Below are 13,258 nucleotides of genomic sequence, written 5' to 3'. Positions count from 1 at the left end.
ATTCAGGGACCTAAGAGGTCAGTAATTTAGCCCAAACCACACAGCCAAAGGGAAGCATAGACTTCAGCAGTCTTTCCTCTTCCACTGGATTTTAAGTTGTGGTGTTCAAATCCAAGGCATAAATGAGGAAAGTAGCTAAATTGCTGGTGTGGGAGAGTCATAAGTCTGCAGATAACAGGAGTGGAGACTATTGACTAATATCTGGTACAGGTATACCTTCCCATATGTGTACAAATTATCAAAAATGTAGATGATATTGTCTGGTGGAATATAATTTTATTTCAAAATGACTGGGTGTGACATTTTGTTTTATGTATTTCCTTGTAAACACATATTAAATGTTAGATGAGAGCTTACTTTTTTTCTCTCCATAGGTAAGGGTGTCCTTAAGTATCCAATGGTTGGGAGCCCCACAACTCTATTTTGGTGCCTATTAGACATATCCATATATTGCCCAATACCTGAAATATCACAAAGAAATTCTCAAACTAGGAGTATATCTCTGAACCTGCATTGCCTTTGGATCTCCCTCATTTTCACCTCCTGACTGCTGCAAACAAGGTGTAGGGAACAATGACCAAGGAGTCGAATAGCAAAACTTTCAGGAAAACTCTTCTATGAGAGTAGTGACACAGATGGGTATGAAAACGTTCTGGTTTCTGCAAGGAATAGCATCGTAGCACCCAAGGAACAGGGACAAGGGTGGAAATGCTCTTGCTGGGATTTGAATAGACATTTGCATCTTCCTATCTAGAGGAGTAAATGAATAGACATTTTTCTATAATGAAAAAGATTAAAAATGGGCATTTTAATAGATGTAGGATATGCAACATATGATGGTCAAATTAGAAGAGTAAAATAATCATTGCTAAACTACAGGGATCCTTCTTTTCTCAAAGGTGTGAAAGTGGTGTTGTTAGGCTTAAAACCCAAGACATGTGTTCAGAATTACTTAACCATGTGGAAATAGAATCTGAACTAAGGTTATATGTGGAAGGTAGATTTGCAAAATAAGTGACTTGGTTGGAAATAAAAAGAAAAAGATAAAATTATTTATATGCTCATGTTGCCAAATGAGCTATTTGTATTCAGTTCACAGAACTGAAATGAACATGATTAAGGTTAAGATGTCTAGAAGTAAGGGTTGGAAATTCAACAGGGAAAACACTAAGGAAATATAAAATATGAGTGTAAGGATAGAAATCTGTTATTCTAAACAGTAATATTCCATTAAGTAAATAAATAACCACTAAATTTTGATGTGATGTATAGTCTAGTTATCAGGAGACTTTAAATGGAAGTTAATAAAGAAATGCATTTAATTTTTAAAAATATGAAGTCAATTTGAAAAATTTACATAAAAATACACTTTTAATTTCAATAAGAAATGCTGGCCCTTTACAGGAGATAAATGGCAAACATGATGTGAAACTTAACTCTGACATTTATACTTTGTTAGTCTTCAGACCATTTGCCCAGAAGGATGGCAGAGCTCCATGGGTCAAAGAGGCTGATAATAGGAAAAAAATGTCACAGACACCCTGTGGCCTTAAGGGCTAGTAGGCACCCAGGAACAGTAACAATCACTAACAACATTGTTCTGATGGGTTTGCTTAAAAAAATTAAGTCAGCTATAATAATAATGAGGGAAGTTTGTCATTACTATTTTAACCACAAAAATTGAATTCCACTGGGCCTGAGAAATGCTGAGGACTCTATATTACATACTTTTGGCAGCTGATAGCATTCTTTGACTTCTCAGGTGATTTTTTTTTCCCCCTGCTTGTGGTAACATTCTGTGAGATAAGAGAATTTTTACTTCTGTTGATACACTGAATTTTGGCCCCACCCAATTCATATGTCAAAACCAAGGTGTCACTAGAGATGGTACCTTTAACGAAGTAATTAAAATTAAATTAGTTCATAAGATTAAGTCCAATATGACCAATATGACTGTGTCCTTGTAAGGAGACAAAAGACACTGGATATGTGCACCCATAAAAAGGCCATGTGAGGACTCAGCAAGAAGGTGGTACTCTCTCTGCAAGCCAGGGAGAGAGTCTTACAAGAAACCGGGCCTATAGACAGACACCTTGATTGTGGACATCCAGGTTCCAGAACTATGAAAAAATAAATTTCTGTTATTTAAGTCAAACAGACTTTGGTATTTTTAATAATCACCTTAGTAAGAAAAAATACAAATTTGATGTCTATTTATCTGAAGATAAAAGCAAGTAATGCTTTCCTACGTATTATGGAGACAAACTTCAAGAAAACATTTTTCTACTTATGTTGTTGATATGATTATGTCATTTTGAGATAGATGAAAATGTTTAGCTTTTAATGTCCCTCTATCATTTATATATATACATACACACACACATACATATATATATATACACATATTTACACATATTATGTAATGTACGGTACTATATGTATACGTATATATAATGCTAGTAATGATGCATAGTCATGTGACTTATAGGTTGTTTCAGTATTAAAATTTGTTCAGTTTGTGCAAATATTTTCATCATAAAACATTGTAAAGAGGCTGATATAGTACTGATGCATAAAGAAGCTACTTTGACTTCTAAATAACCAATTTTAAACCTTCATGTGTTCAGAATATAGTTTTGATCATTTACCATTTGCCCTGATTACATTACGTGAGGAAACAGAAGGCCCATTGGTTTGAAATTAATGGAATTTAGGAATAACATGGGAAAATTCAAGACAAGTGACATGTATAAGTAATGAATTGATGGTTCAGAGGAGGAAAAAAAAAGTTCTTTTTCCCCCTACTCTTCTAAATTCTCAACTACAGTCACTCTAACAAAAGAAATTAACAAAAACCTTTAAATGTATTGAATGTTTTATTTTATATGCTACAAATGCCTCCAAATGAAATGATGACCTAAAGAAATGGTTAAGCCTGAATATTTTTATACTACATTTGCTGAAGAATAGAAATCCCTAGAAAAACAGGATGGGATAGAAGAGTTGTGAGCTAAGGGTAAAAAAACAGGAAAATGTAGCAAGACCTCCTATTTCAGATTCGTGTCCATGTCCCTCTGTCTTCAGAGATGAGGGTCATTCCTTTGCTCTGGATCTAATGACTAGTTTCAGGGCAGGGAACTTCAGAGTCTCTCCTGTCATTTCTCAAATTTCTTCAACTTAAAATAGTCGATATATCAAGGTGCATAAATTTTGGGATGGCACATTCTGATGTGCATAAAATGGCAATTATGAAGGGTGCCTTAAGATTATAAACAAAGAGTCTTGTTTTAACTAGAGGGTGGGAGAAAAGACTGAAGGAGACCTTTTAGTATCAATTTGAAGCATAAAAAGCATGATGTGAATAAGGTTGGAAGTCAAGCTTCTAGAAGGTGGTAACAGCACTTTCTAAACTATCAAGTGGTAGTAGCTCCTACATTAGAGTATCCAACAGAAGGGCCATGTGGCTGGGATAGAAATGATGCTAGGAGAAAGAACACTGTAAAGATGTGAACATCCTGCTATAGCAAAAGTAAGTCATTGGACAGTTGTAAGCAAGGAAAATAGTTAATCAGATTTGTATTTGAGAACATCATGTTGGCCTCATGTAGAGAGCAAGGAGCAAGGAGTTTGAGTGAATATAGCAGGACAGTTAGGGGTTTTCTGGAGTAATTCATGGGTGAGATACTTGACATTTGAGTCAGAATGTTGTAATGAATATGGCAAAAAGTGAATAAGTTTACAATATTACTTTGACAGTAGAACCAATAGGACTCTGTGTGAGGAGACACACACACAAACATACACACAGTGAAGGAAACTTCTGAGAATATAGGTTCTAGAGGAAACAGGAAGTACATAAAGGCTGTGTATGGAGAAGAAATTGAAAAAGTCTAAAAAATCATAGCTAAGATTTATAGATTTCTATATATATATCAGATAAGAAGCTAAGAATTTTATAATGCTATTTCATCTTTCTAGTAGCCAACAAAGTATATATTTTGGTGGGGTTCTGAGAAAATATCCCTTTGGGGGCTCCTGAAATCCCCTATAATCAACAATGTTGTAAGACTTTCTCTCTTTGTCACTAGACTGTTCCATAAATTAGATAAATTTTTTAGCCTTACATTAAATGCAGTCTGATTCAACTTGACTATAAAATAGCAATTGACTTTAGGCCAAAGACTATGTTTGGAATGTGAAAGCGTGATTAGTGTTTTGAATAGGTAATTTAATGGGATCACCCATGGGTATTCTCAGAACTATAGCTTTCTCTCAGGAGCAACCCTATGCATTAAGAGGTAAATGCAGGTCAATCTATATGGTTGTACATGCTGAGACCTATCTGTGGAATTCCTGTCCAGAGTAATGAGGGCCAATACTTCAGGGACTCACAGGCTGTCAGAACAGCAAGCTAGGAGATCTGTAGTCATCTTGGAGAGGCGAGAAGTTGTAGCAAAGAAATTTCATTGAGCCAAGTATTCCATTATTTTCTATGCACTCTATCAGGAAATAATAGAATATGGCACCAAAGAGATGAATACATTAATAACTCATAAAGATATTTATATTACAGAAAAAAAGAAAAGGAAAAAAATAACCTAATTTTTTTTAGAGGAGATCTGCTTAAATAAATTTCGATGTGTCAGAGTAATGAGCAATTCTGTGGCCATTAAAACTATGGAACAATATACAGTTAGTAAAATTTTTGGAGAGATGTCTAGAAGGAAGTCTACTGTAGGTATATCTGAAGTTTGAGCTTTGGGGTGATTTTTGCATTTTTTTCACTTAATTTTGCTCATTTATTTTTAGTGAATAATCAGAATTATGGGATGTTCATTTTTAATTGATGGCTATCAGCATAATTTATGTGTATTTCATAAGCACAAGTATAAGATAGGTGGTTTTCCAGGCCAATAAATATTAAGAAATTAGACTGTAACAAATGTTTATATTGGCTTTATTTGTCTAGGACTAGGTTCCAAATGACCGCTAGGTTTCCAAAATAAATTAACCCACTAGAACTGAGGGTTCATGAAGATATGAAACATTTTTATTTTCCTCAGGCTAATCAATAATTTTTAAAGAAAATCAGTCACTTTAGTTTTCTAAACTATATCCTATTGATCTCCCAAATAAAAAAAAAAGAACTAAAAGAAAGCCCATAATAGATTCACAAAGGATTTATGAGATTTAAATAAGATAATGTATATAAAATATTTAGCACAGTGTCTGTTACTTGATAAGCATGGAATAAGTTGTTATTGATGTTCAATTACCTAAGATACATTAAAAAGCTCTTAACTACTGCTTTCTAAGGAAGTCCTATGGTCATTCTAATTTTAGTGTTTGTTCCTTTGATATATGATTAGCTTTATTATTATAAAATATCTATAGTTATTGAGTCCAGGAAATAGAATTCAAGTTAGCTAAAATATAGAAGTGTTTTAAAGCATTGTTTATCATTTGCTTTTATTGTTAACCATTACAATCAATTACTTTGTGATGTTGTTTCTGTGAGATTATCACTAAAAAGGCCACAGTTATAGAAATGCAAAACAGATTCTTAACTTTCAAACAGGAATCTACCCTTCTGTATTAGAAATCTAAAAAAAAAAAAAAAATTGAAAAGTATTGACTTTACAATCCATACCCTCTTTAAGAACAATTCTAAATGGGTAAATGGTGTAGATAGAAGCAAACTGGTTATACAGTGAGAGCTATGGCAAAGAGTAAATATTAAAATATCCTTGTTTTCATTATTGTCATTATGATAGAAATATTCATATAATATATTTATTTTATTGGTTCTTATTATTCACCTAACAAATTTAAAAAAGAGGCAGAGTTACAAAAGTAAATGAAATTTGGGAAATACAATCTGAGTATAGTTGTAAATCATATATTTTTTTTTATGTAAATCATATTTTGAGATGAGAATATCAGTCAAGCCAGGCAGTTTAACAACAATCTTTCGTTGAAGACATACAGAAATAAAAGTGTGTGCATTATACTATAAAGCTGCAGAAATATTTGTGCATTGACTGTTATCCTATAACTTGCTCTCAGAAGCTGGTCCTACATCCTGTTTCTCTGACTTGTAACTGCCTGGATTAGCCTTCTTGTTTTTGTGACTTCTATAAATAGAATCATACAGTTGAATATGTCTACCTTTTCTTACATGTGTTTGTGTGATACATGTGTATCTGATGCACTGGGATAGTTAATTACATTGCTGCATATCCACTGTGTAATTATTCCACCATTTATTCATTCTTCCACCCCTGGCAGTGCTGCTATGTATGTTGTAGTATATGTCTTTCAGTGAACATGTTTGTGAAAATATGATGGGTATATTTCTGGGAGTGGAATTATTTATAGGATATACAGAGTTTTTGTTTTTGTTTTTTTTTTTACCTTTAGGAATTGACGAATCGTTTTCAAAAATAGTTGTATCAATTTATGTCCTTTACCTGAAATGTAGGGGAGTCACAGTCACTGTGTTCTTACCAAGAATTGGTTTTATCTGATTTTTTACTATTTTGCCATTCTAAGATCACATTTTATTTTTACAGTTAGTAATTACATAAGGGCTAGTGGAATTTAACAATTTTGTATGTCCTTTAGGCATTTGACCATCCACATATCCATCATAAGTTGTAGTACCTTATAATAAATAGAGAATCACAGAGAACAGTGTGCCTTAGTGAAATGGTCATTCTGTCTCATCTCTTTCATCTCATTATGAGTCCTTTTATTCAATATTTATATGTTTTAAAGCTCTTATTTTCTATCTACAATCATTCTAATCTCAAATCTTTCATCCCCCCACTTATCTAACTAGATTCATATGGATGATATTTCTCTAACTTAAATATATGTTGCAATGAAGTAAACTATAAGCTACATAAATAGTAGGAAATGCAGATAAAAATAGAAAGTGACAATCTATCTACAAGAGAATTTAGTATTTTCATGAAGCATTTATTAAAGAACTACCTGAGAACTAATAAACACTGATATTTCTTTGTAATTTTTCTATTTACTAGAAAACCAGAGTAAATATTTGAGCCCAGTAAATTTTAGCAAATGTTTTATTTTAGAATAGTTTTAAATTTACAGAAAAACTGCAAAGAGTGTGCAAAGTTTCTATATTTCCCACAGTCCATTTTCCTTGTTGTTAACATCTTTTATTGGTATGGTATAATTGCCACTGTTAATTGTCTCGACACTAAGACATTATTATTTAAGTAAAGCCCATGTTTTATTGAGATTTCTTAGGCTTTACCTAATGTTTTCTTTTCTTTTCCAGAATCTTAAGCAGGATACCAAATTACATTCAGTCATCATGTTTTCTAAGACTCCTCTTGGCTGTGACAGTTTTTTAGACTTTCCTTGTTTTTGACAATCTTGGCAGTTTTGAGGAACATCAGTCAGTTATGCTGTAGAATGTCCCTCTACTTCTTGGGACTTATCTGTTTTGTTTTGTTTTTTTGGAGGTGGGGGTGTGGTAGGGGGGAGAAAAGAATAAGACCATAGAGCTAAAGTGCCATTCTCATTCCATCATATCAAAGGAACATACTGTCAGGGTGATTTACCACTGGTGATATTCAACATGGATCACTAGGCTGAGGCATTATTTGTCAGGGCTCACACTGCAGTACCTTTCCTTTCCCTTCCTTTCTCTGTTGCACTCTTTGGAAGAAAGTCATTATGTGCAGTCTTTATGTATTCATGCATAAGGAGTAAAGGGCTATGTTCCAACCCCTTGAGGGTGGAGTGTGTGCATGAATTACTCGGGATTTTCCTGCAAGGGAAATTTGTTTCTTCTTCTGCACTAACCTACATATTATTTACTTACTACTTATATCAGTTAGGAAGCAAGAAAATCTTTTGTATACTTTGTGTTGTAATGAAATATGCTGCTACTTATATACTGCATATGTTGCTCAGATCATTTCAACTTTGGGATTTAGGGAATTCTTTTGGTTGGTTCATCATTCCCTGTGATATACTCCCATAGTGAGTGTGTGTGTGTGTGTGTGTGTGGAGTACTTCTCTACTTTCAGGCACTATAAGGACTTAGATATTTAGGTTTCATTGGTTTCTTGCTCCAGGCTTATTCCTTAGTCTTGAGTAAACCATTTCATCTTTAATTGGAGAAGGGTATTGGAAAGATCTAAGTGCTTACCCACTTTTTAGGTAAAAGTGTCAATTATACTTTAAAAGATTACATAAAATCATTAAATTGCATTCAGAAAAGTTGTTATAAGTATGTAAAACAAACAACCAAAAAAAAAATAAATAAATAAACAACCAAAAAAAAAAAATACCTTGAGTGTGTTTTCAACTGAACTAGTGTATCTTTCATTATAAAATGGACTAAATACACATAACTGTTTCCAAAGTTATTTATTAGATTTATCATAATTAATAAATATTTAACTTGGGCTAGAATTAGTCCACTCACAGCACCAACTGATGGACTTACTAATTAAAAAGTAAATTAGGTTGAATGTAGCAAGTACTGTGAAGGGCATGAATATTTTTCTTGATAACATTCTTTTTTGTCTTAATGGAACTTATGACTGTTGCCTTGAGTGTTAAACACTCATCTTTTAAAGCTGAATGGCTTGAGAGAGAACTTTGTGTATATTTAAAAGACCAAAGACATATGGAGAAAAATCTGTAGAATTATCTCACTGAATAGATGCAGATTTAGAGTCTTATCACAGAAGATGGCTATACATTTTATCTATATTTTTCTGTTTATTATGAAAAGGCTCATATTTATCTATAGTGTTGGGTATACTTGGTGGGAAAAGAAATTTTAAGTAGGCCTCAATAAAAATGAATGACCATTCATGACCATTGAATGCTTACCTATTGACTGTGGTGAGTTTTGAGTAGCACCATAGATTTTGTAAGGAAAAATCAACAACCATGTGGAGGCCATCTGTATGGAAAAGATAAAATATTTTGCATCTTGTATTGCTATTTTAAGAGGAAATATTAGGGACTACTGTATTTCTAAAACATTTAATCATTTCCTATTTATTTTTTATTCTACTAAAATTTTAAGTTTTACACCCTAATTAAACAATATGACTGCAGTGCACAGTGCTACTCTTTTCTTTCTCTTTTCTCTTTTGATGCTGATGACTGAACCCAGGTGCCACCTTTTTGATGCTGATGACTGAACTTCATGGTGCCACCCTCCCTGTTCACAGTCCTATTCTTCACAGCACTTTCTCAATGGACAAAAGTACTCTCTTATATCTTTTCTAATACAAGCTCTTTTGCCCCTCAACTTACGTGAGAGTTGTATATATCCTGGCAAGAGTAAGCCCAGGTTTTTGGAGGTCCAGATTTACACAATTGGAGGAGCTCTCTTAAATAATGCAAAATAACTAATATAAAATTTAGCACAGAGCCTTGGAAGAAGGATGGGGCTTAGACATTTTGGTTTCATGATAAATCTGTCTCTTTGTGCAGGCACACAGATGGATTATTCTATTGCCTTCCGGTTTTGATCATAATATATGAACTGGCCTCAAAAAGTGATATCAGAACTGTTCGTGTCTTAAACACATGGTGTTATAGTTATAAAAGGAGAGAGCATTGTGAGACAATTGCACAGAAGTCTCTTATGGTGATGCAAGCCTTGCTGGCAGAGGCACTGACTGCCTTTGCCCAGTTATCTTTTTAAAGATATTTGTAGTGTAAGCAGCTTTAAAAGAGAGAGGTAGTATTTCCTCTAGAGCAGAAGGCAGGTTCGCTTAGAGCTTAGAAGATATCAGAGAAAAAGAAAAGGCTTACTCTGTGCCCATCTCAAGATTCCAGTTCTCTAAGTCCAGAGTTTCCCTTCTGTAAAGCAGTTCCCATTGTGCATGCAGGTGTGAGTTAAACTCCATCTTTTACCTCTGAGGATTTTGGCTCAGGGAACTTTGCAGAAGTGCTGATTGACCATTTTTGCTGTGAATAAAAACCTTTCCTCCTTGATCCAGGAGGGTTTTGTCTTTGACAGCATCCAGGAAACTTCCCAGACTCACTTGTTATCTTGCAAATAGGGTCAAATCTTAACTGCTTGGCAGTTCTTGACAGTACACTGCTGATCCCCTACTCTCCATTAAGTTGATATCTAGCAAATGATCAAATTAGTTCAAAACTGTGTAAAAGTTTGACTTATGTGCAGTTCAGTTGTTCTTTTAGCTGATCTGTATTTTTTTTCTTTTTCTTTTTTCTTTTGATACTAGATTCAACACAAGGGATGCTGTTTTTACCACTGAGCCACATTCTCAGCCCTTTTTTATTTTTTTTTAATTTTGACACAGAGTTTTGCTAAGTTGCTTAAGGCCTTCCTGAGTTGCTGAGGCTGGTCTCAAACTTGCAATCCTCTGGCCTCCTGAGTCACCGATCAGTATTCTTATATTACTTTATATTTGCCTGTACTTTACAGTTTATATGGTAATACATTTTGGTTTTTAAGCAATATTTCCTCCCTTTTTTCACAAATAATTATATTTCAGGCAGTGTGATCAGCTCTGAGAATCAAGGGTGTACTACAAACACAAACCTAGTCCCCAGTGCCAGAGAGCTTCAAATGGAGACTCAGTGTCTCCCCAACTAGACATTTGAATTTCATAAAAGCTGACTTATGTATCATTCATTTTTGTTTCCCACTTTACTAGAAGGCCTGGAACATATTAATGGCTCTTTAGAAAACAGCTTTATTGAGCTACAGTTGATAAATAAAAAACACTACATATTTAATGAGTTCAATTTCATGAGTTTCAATATATGTAAACACCATGAAATCATCACCCCAATTTTGGTCATCAACATATCCATCACCTTGAAAATTTCTTCACGTGCTTCATTGTTTTATGACACATGTGCTTAACATAAAATCTACCCTCTTATGATTTTTATATGTACACTATAGGATGGTTAACTATAGGCACTATGTTTTCTAGAAGAGCTCTAGAACTTCTTGCACAACTATCTCGCCTAACTGAAGCTTATACACATTCAAATTAACTCCCTATTTTCTCCACTCCCAACAGCTCCTGGAAATGTTTCTACTCTGAACCTGTATGTGTTTGAGTACTTCAGATTTCCTCATATATGTGGAATCATGTGATTGGCTTCTTTCACTTCGTATAATATCCTCCAGATTTATCCACATTGTCTTATGTTAATATTTTCTTTTTAAGTCCTTAATGCTTATTATTTTCAACTAAATTGGTTTTAAAAATTAAATAATAATAATAAGAAGAAGATCAATCATCTTTGCCTAATATGTATTAGACACTGTAGAAGACACTTTGCAAAATTATATTCATGTAATCCTATTACATGACTTTGCATTAAATATTATCTCATGACTTTGTAGATGAGTATGTTGAGGCTTGGGACTGTTTAGTCATTTTCTCAATGTGATGATCTCCAGAAATGATAGCCTGATTTCAAATGGAGGTATCTATGTTATTGTAAGTTAGAAGGTCTTACCTACCTTCTCAGTCTACTCTAATTTGTGCCAAAATCTTTGTTGCAATCTTCTACTCTAAGAATGTGGGCTATTTTCTGACACTTAATATAGATTTTAAAAATAAAGGATCAATAATTACAATTCACTCAGTCTTTCATTACCAGATGATATAATTCTTATATCTAAAAAAAAATCTAAGTATCTGTAGAATAATGGTAGTGAGGAAATAGTTTATATAAAAAATTCTTATCAGCAGGAAGTAAGACAAATAGAAAATTGAGTGAGTGAAATTGAGATGAAGGTATCCTAGGACTATTGTCTGAGTACATCTGAAATTCCTATAAATGATTTGGATAAGATATACTTGATGTATTTTCTAATGAACTAGGACCTGTTTCAGAAGAGTTGAAATTATGTTCATTAATTACTGGTTTTACATAAGACATGATACACATTGAATAAAATTTGTTAGATTGATGGATAAATTAAGAAAAGTTGAAAGCAAACAATAATTAACATTCTATTATGAGAAAAAAAACAATCAGTTTTTCTCCTATATATTATTTAGGTATCTAGACACAGAAACTGCTGAAAGAAGGACAACTAACTTGAAAAAACAAGGAGGAACCATTTGAAGAGAGATTAGTGCCCTCAATCATGAATGATGCTCTCAATCTAGAATGGTCTCAACTAAGAAAGGGTAGACCCAAGTCTACAGAAAAAATATTGTTAGAGCAAACATGGGTTTAGCACATGTCTGAGCTAACAAGCACAACTTGTAGATGCTTCCTGAAACTTATGTGGAGAAGTTAAACCTAGAGTAAATAAAATGAAGCAATTATTGACACAACGGATATTGTATCAATAGAGATCCAGATGGTAGCACCTTCTTTCAGGCCTTCTTCATGTTATGACTGATTTGCTTTAATCACTGGCTAGTTGATTTTTCTAACATCAGATTCTGTCACATTCTGCCTCTCCTATTTCTTTTCATTTATAACAATCAGACAAATCATTCTCAAATCCTAAAATTATACCCCTCTTCTCTTCAAAAAATATTCCTATGATATTAAGCCCACAATGTGACCTCATGTGAGTTCTGTAAGCTCATTCATTGTTTAGAAGCACACCCTCTTGTGGTCACAAAAATCTGCTTAGTGTTCCTGGGACATGCCTTGTCCTGCCTAAGCAGCTACACTTGTCTTATTATTTTCACCAGGAATGTTCCTTTGTCTTATCACCATTCATAATTTACCCTTGACCCACCACACTTTGATAAGGGCCTTAAAGATAAAATACTTTTTGAACTTCATTTCATATAATTGTTGCAATTAACCTGAAAGGAAGATTATATACTGATTTTCTAAAAAGAAAAGAAAAATGCATAAGACATGGCCTGGGAAGATTAATCAATTTCCTATAGATATGAACCCTTGCTCTAACACCTACTGTTGGCATATCAAAGCTGTCTAAATTGGAGTCTAAAACCTTGACCATAGGTTATGGCTAATTCCTCCATCTTTTCAATAAACTTCCTACATATGATCAGAGACAAAGATGTAAATAATTTTTAACACAGGTTGTAATTAACAAAGTGACAGGTGTGGATACATAAAGGAAGACTTATTACTAACTAGAAGGAATAAAAGAAGGACCCATTAGAGGCTGTGATGTTTGAAGTGGGTCTTGAAGTCTTTCAGGTTACAATGTGATTAAGTAGCCAACACGTGAGAGAATTGTAGGGTAAAAGGTGGGAAACAGGGTTGTGAT

This window comes from Marmota monax, unplaced genomic scaffold, assembly GCF_021218885.2.
Source record: "Marmota monax isolate L192 unplaced genomic scaffold, Marmota_monax_Labrador192_F-V1.1 WCK01_AAM20220418_F8-fsc00016, whole genome shotgun sequence".
Taxonomy (NCBI): domain Eukaryota; kingdom Metazoa; phylum Chordata; class Mammalia; order Rodentia; family Sciuridae; genus Marmota; species Marmota monax.
The sequence above is the reverse complement of the archived record's forward strand: the minus strand, read 5'-3'. Positions refer to the sequence as shown.